The sequence below is a fragment of the Delphinapterus leucas genome, chromosome 16, assembly GCF_059928025.1.
Source record: "Delphinapterus leucas isolate spDelLeu-1000000601 "Yukka" chromosome 16, BTC_Dleu_Yukka2, whole genome shotgun sequence".
NCBI classification, from domain to species: Eukaryota; Metazoa; Chordata; class Mammalia; order Artiodactyla; family Monodontidae; genus Delphinapterus; species Delphinapterus leucas.
This window is the reverse complement of record NC_143144.1, coordinates 35069909-35076672: the sequence shown is the minus strand read 5'-3', so window position 1 is coordinate 35076672 and position 6764 is coordinate 35069909.

The window sequence follows — 6764 nt, the reverse complement described above, 5'->3', positions numbered from 1 at the left end:
TTTTAACTTACTGTTTGTTTGTTTTTTTTTTTGCTGCCCCACGCAGCTTGCAGGATCTTGGTTCTCAAGCCCAGTGTCCAGCTAAAGCTCCTGGGGTGGGAGCTCTGAGGCCAAACCACTGGACTAACAGGAAACCTCAGACCCCAAGGAATATTCACTGGACTGAGGTTTCACGGAGGTCCTCATCTCAGCACCAAGACCCAGCCCTACCCAATAGCTTACAAACTCCAGTGTTGGAAGCCTAAGGCCAAACAACCAGTAAGACAGGAATACAATCCCACTCATTAAAAAAAAAAAAAAAAAAAAAATGAGACAGCAAAAAAATATGTCACAGATAAAGGAGCAAGGTAAAAATCTACAAGACCAAATAAAGGAAGAGAAAATAGGCAATCTACCTGAAAAAGAATTCAGAGTAATGATAGTAAAGATGATCCATAATTTCAAAAATAGAATGGAAGCACGGATTCAGAAAATACAAGAAATGTTTAACAAAGATCTAGAAGAACTAAAGAACAAACAAACAGAGATGAACAACACAATAACTGAAATGAAAGATACACTAAAAGGAATCAATAACAGAATAACTGAGGCAGAAGTATGAATAAGTGAGCTGGAAGACAAAATGGTGGAAATAACTGCCAAGGAGCAGAATAAAGAATGAAAAAAATTGAAGACGATCTCAGAGACTACTGGGACACAACACTAAATGCAGCAACATTCGAATTATAGGGGTCCCAGAAGAAGAAGAGAAAAAGAAAGGGTCTGAAAAATATTTGAAGAGATTATAGTTGAAAACATCCCTAACATGAGAAAGGAAATAGTCACCCAAGTCCAGGAAGCAGAAAGAGTCCCATACAGGATAAACCCTAGGAAAAACCAAGACACATATTAATCAAACTAACAAAAATTAAATTCAAAGGAAAAATATTAAAAGCAGCAAGGGAAAAAATATATAACATAGAAAGGAATACCCATAAGGTTATCAGCTGATTTTTCAATGGAAACTCTGCAGGCCAGAAGGACTGGCAGGATATACTTAAAGTGATGAAAGATAAAAACCTACAACCAAGATTACTCTACACAGCAAGGATCTCATTCAGATTCGATGGAGAAGTCAAAAGCTTTTCACACAAGCAAAAGCTAAGAGAATTCAGCACCACCAAACCAGCTTTACAACAAATGCTAAAGAAACTTCTCTAAATGGGAAACACAAGAGAAGAAGACCCACAAAAACAAACCCAAAACACAAGAGAAGAAGACCCACAAAAACAAACCCAAAACAATACTCATATCAGATAAAAGAGACTTTAAAATAAAGACTGTTACAAGAAATAAGGAGGGACACTACATAATGATGAAAGGATCAATCCAAGAAGAAGATATAACAATTATAAATGTTTATGCACCCAACATAGGAGCACCTCAATACATAAGGCAAATGCTAACAGCCATAAAAGGTGAAATCAACAGTAACACAATAATAGTAGGGGACTTTAACACCCCACTCACACCAATGGACAGGTCATCCAAACAGAAAATAAATAAGGAAACACAAGCTTTAAATGACAGAATAGACCAGATAAATCTAATTGATATTTATAGAACATTCCACCCAAAAGCGGCAGAATACACTTTCTTCTCAAGTGCACGTGGAACATTCTCCAGGATAGATCACATCTTGGGTCACAAGTCAAGCCTCAGAAAATTTAAGAAAATTGAAATCATATCAAGCATCTTTTCTGACCACAACGCTCTGAGACTGTAAATCAATTACAGGAAAAAAAAAACTGTAAAAAACACAAATACATGGAGGCTAAACAGTGTGCTACAAAACAACCAAGAGATCACTGAAGAAATCAAAGAGGAAATCAAAAAATACACAGAAACAAATGACAACGAAAATACGACAACCCAAAACCTATGGGATGCAGCCAAAGCAGTTCTAAGAAGGAAGTTAACAGCAACTCAATCTCACCTCAAGAAACAAGAAAAATCTCAAATAAACAATCTAACCCCACACTTAAAACAACTAGGGAAAGAGGAAGAAAACCCAAAGTCAGTAGAAGGAAAGAAATCATAAAGATCAGAGCAGAAATAAAAGAAATAGAAATGAAGAAAACAACAGCAAACATCAATAAAAGTAACAGCTGGTTCTCTAAGATAAACAAAATTGATAAACACTTAGCCAGACTCAACAAGAAAAAAGGGAGAGGATGCAAATCAATAAAATTAGAAAGGAGAAATCACAACTGACACTGCAGAAATACAAAGGATTATAAGAGACTACTACAAACAACTATATGCCAATAAAATGGACAACCACAAAGATAGGGACAAATTCTTGGAAAGGTATAATTTTCCAAGACTGAACCACGAAGAATTAGAAAATATAAACAGACCTATCACAAATAATGAAATTGAAACCATAATTAAAAATCTTCCAACGAACAAAAGTCCAGGCCCAGACGGCTTCACAGGTGAATTCTATCAAACATTTAGAGAAGAGCTAACACGGATCCTTCTCAAACTCTTCCAAAATATTGCAGAGGGAGAAACACTCCCAAGTTCATTCTATGAAGCCACCATCACCCTGATACCAAAACCAGAAAAAGACATCATAAAAAAAGAAAATTATAGACATATCACTGATGAACATAGATGCAAAAATCCTAAACAAAATACTAGCAAACAGAATGCAACAGTACATTAAAAGGATCAGACCCCATGATCAAGTGGGATTCATCCTAGTGATGCAAGGATACTTCAATATATGCAAATCAATCAATGTGATACACCACATTAACAAATTAAGGGAAAAAAAAAACATATGATCATCTCAATAGATGCGGAAAAAGCTTCTGACAAAATTCAACCCCCATTTATGATAAAAAAACTCTCCAGAAAATGGGCATAGAGGGAACTTACCTCAACATAATAAAGGCCATATGTGAAAAACCCACAGCAAGCATATCAATGGTGAAAAACTGAAAGCATTTGCACTAAGATCAGGAATAAGACAAGGATGTCCACTCTCAGCACTATTATTCAACATAGTTTTGGAAGTCCTAGCCACGGCAATCAGAGAAGAAAATAAATAAAAGGGAATACAAATTGGAAAATAAGAAGTAAAACTGTCACTGTTTGCCAATGACATGATACTATACTTAGAAAATCCTAAAGATGCAACCGGAAAACTGCTAGAACTAATCAATGAATTTGGTAAGGTTGCAGGATACAAAATTAATGCACAGAAATCTCTTGCATTCCTATACACCAACAACGAAAAATCAGAAAGAGAAATTAAGGAAACACTCCCATTTGCCACTGCAACAAAAAGAATAAAATATCTAAGAATAAAGCTGCCTAAGAAGGTGAAAGACTTGTACTCAGAAAACTATAAAACACTGATGAAAAAATCAAAGATGACAAAAACAGGTGGAGAAATATACCATGTTCTTGGATTGGAAGAATCAATATTGTGAAAAATGACTATACTACCCAAAGCAATCTACAGATTCAATGAAATCCCTATCAAACTACCAATGACATTCTTCACAGAATTAGAACAAAAAGTCTTACAATTTGTATGGAAACACAAAAAACCCCGAATAGCCAAAGCTATCTTGAGAAAGAAAAATGGAGTTGGAGAAACCAGGTCCCCCAACTTCAAACTGTACCACAAAGCTACAGTAATCAAGACAATATGGTACTAGCACAAAAACAGAAATACAGGTCAATGGTACAGGACAGGATACCCAGAGATAAACCCACACACATATGGGCATCTAATTTACAAAAAGGGAGGCAAGAACATACAATGGAGAAAAGACAGCCTCTTCAATAAGTGGTGCTGGGAAAACTGGACAGCTACATGTAAAAGAATGAAATTAGAACACCACATAACATCATACACAAAAATAAACTCCAAATGGATTAAAGACTTAATTGTAAGACCAGACACTATAAAACTCTTAGAGGAAAACATAGGAAAAACACTTTGACATAACCACAGAACAATCTTTTTTGACCCACTGCCTTGAGTAACGAAAATATAAACAACAATAAACAAATGGGACTTAATTAAACTTCAAAGCTTTTGCACAGCAAAGGAAACCACAAACAAGATGAAAAGACAATCCTCAGAATGGGAGAAAATATTTGCAAATGAAACAACAAAGGATTAGGCTCCAAAATATACAAACAGCTCATGAAGCTCAATATCAAAAAAACAAATAATTCAGGTTAAAAAATGGGTGGAAGACCTAAATAGACATTTCACCAAGGAAGACATACAGATGGCCAAGAGGCACATGAAAAGATGCTCAACATCACTAATTATTGAGAAATGCCAATCAAAACTACCATGTCGTATCACCTCACGCACCTCAGAATAGCCATTATCAAAAAATCTAGAAACAGGGCTTCCCTGGTGGCACAGTGGTTGGGAGTCCGCCTGCCGATGCAGGGGACACGGGTTCGTGCTCCGGTCCGGGAAGATCCCACATGCCGCGGAGCAGCTGGGCCCGTGGGCCATGGCCGCTGAGCCTGCACGTCCGGAGCCTGTGCTCCGCAATGGGAGAGGCCACAGCAGTGAGGGGCACACGTACCGCACAAAAAAAAAAAAAAAAAAAAATCTAGGAAAAATAAATGCTGGAAAGGGTGTGGTGAAAACGGAACCCTCCTGCACTGTTGGTGGGAATGTAAATTGATACAACCACTATGGAAAACAGTATGGAGGTTCCTTAAAAAACTAAAAACAGAACTACCATATGACCCAGCAATCCCACTGCTGGGCATATACCCTAAGAAAACCATAATTCAAAAAGAGACATGCTCCACAATGTTCACTGCAGCTCTATTTACAATAGCGAGGACATGGAAGCAACCTAAGTGTCCATCGACAGGTGAACGGATAAAGAAGATGTAGCACATATATACAATGGAATATTACTCAGCCATAAAAAGAAATGAAATTGAGTTATTTGTGGCGAGGTGGATGGACCCAGAGTCTGTCATACAGAGTGAAGTACGTCAGAAAGAGAAAAACAAATACCGTATGCTAATGCATATATACGGGATCTAAAAAAAAAAAAAAATGGTACTGATGAACCTAGTTACAGGGCAGAAATCAAAGAGGTAGACATAGAGAATGGACTTGAGGACATGGGGTGGGAGAGCGAAGTGAGAGTAGCCTCGACATATATACACTGCCATATGTAAACTAGATAGCTAGTGGGAAGCAGCTGCATAGCACAGGGAGATCAGCTCGGTGCTTTGCAGTGACCTAGAGGGGTAGGATAGGGAGGGTGGGAGGCAGGCTCAAGAGGGAGGGGATATGGGGGCGTATGTATGTGTATGGCTGATTTGCTTTGTTGTGCAACAGAAACTAACACAGTGCTGTGAAGCAATTATACTCCACTAAAAAAAATTCTAAAAAAATAATAAATGTGTTAAGCTAATAAATTTGTGTTGTTTTAACCAAACAAATAAATAAATAATGTTGTCGACCCCAGCAGGGTCTTCCCTGGGTGGAGTGCTGTGTAAACGAAACCTGCTTCCATACCTTAAAACCCCCTATAGAATATGCCATTTATCAGGCACCGAGGAAGGTACACTGACATAAGACTGAGTTATAAAATATTTAATGGTGAAGGAAAATTGCAAGAAGAATGCAGTGGTGTTTGAAAGGGAAAAACCATTTCTCAGCTGGCAAAAAGCAGAGACAGCTTTCTCCCCGCTGTCAAAGATCAGACAATTGTTCACTTTGCTGGTGTGGGAGAAACAGGGAGTGTTGGGCAAGGAATTTAAAAGTTCAATTGAGTCATGGGACTGCTGTGAGAATTGACAGTTCCTGAGGTATCCCAGAGCCATCAATTCTTGCAGCAAATGTAGAAAGGACCCTTACCAAACTTGTGTGACATACCTGGGCCACCTTCTGGTTTGAATTTTTTTTTTTTTTTTTTTTTTTTTTGGCTGTGTTGGGTCTTTGTTGCTGTGTGTGGGCTCTCTCTAGTTTTGGCAAGCGCGGGCTACTCTTTGTTGCGGTGCACAGGCTTCTCATTGCGGTGGCTTCTCTTGTTGCAGAGCACGGGCTCTAGGCGCACTGGCTTCAGTAGCTGTGGCACGCAGACTCAGTAGTTGTGTCTCGCGGGCTCTAGAGCGCAGGCTCAGTAGTTGTGGTGCACGGGCTTAGTTGCTCCGCGGCATGTGGGATCTTCCCAGACCAGGGCTCAAACCCGTGTCTCCTGCATTGGCAGGCGGATTCTTAACCACTGCACTACCAGGGAAGCCCCCGGTTTGAAATCTTGCTTTTAAAAACTGCACCAGCTTAAGTAAACCTGCATGGGACATAGCTTGTTCAATGGAAGTGCACTAATTGGGGAGCTGCAGAGTTATCCTAAAGCTGAATATACTTCCTTCTGCCTGCACACATACACATACCTATATAAACTGCTTTCAGTGACAACAGTTAAAATACCAGCTGCTGTCACTGGAACACCATCTCTGCTCCCCACATCACTCTACTGAAATGGTCCAGTCTACGTCACTAGCAATCTCTAAATCTAATGGATGTTGAAATGTTTCTTTCTTTTTTTTTTTTTTTTTTGCAGTACGCAGGCCTCTCACCGCTGTGGCCTCTCCCGCTGCGGAGCACAGGCTCCGGACGCGCAGGCTCAGCGGCCATGGCTCACGGGCCCAGCCGCTCCGTGGCATGTGGGATCCTCCCGGACCGCGGCACGAACCCGTGTCCCCTGCATCGGCAG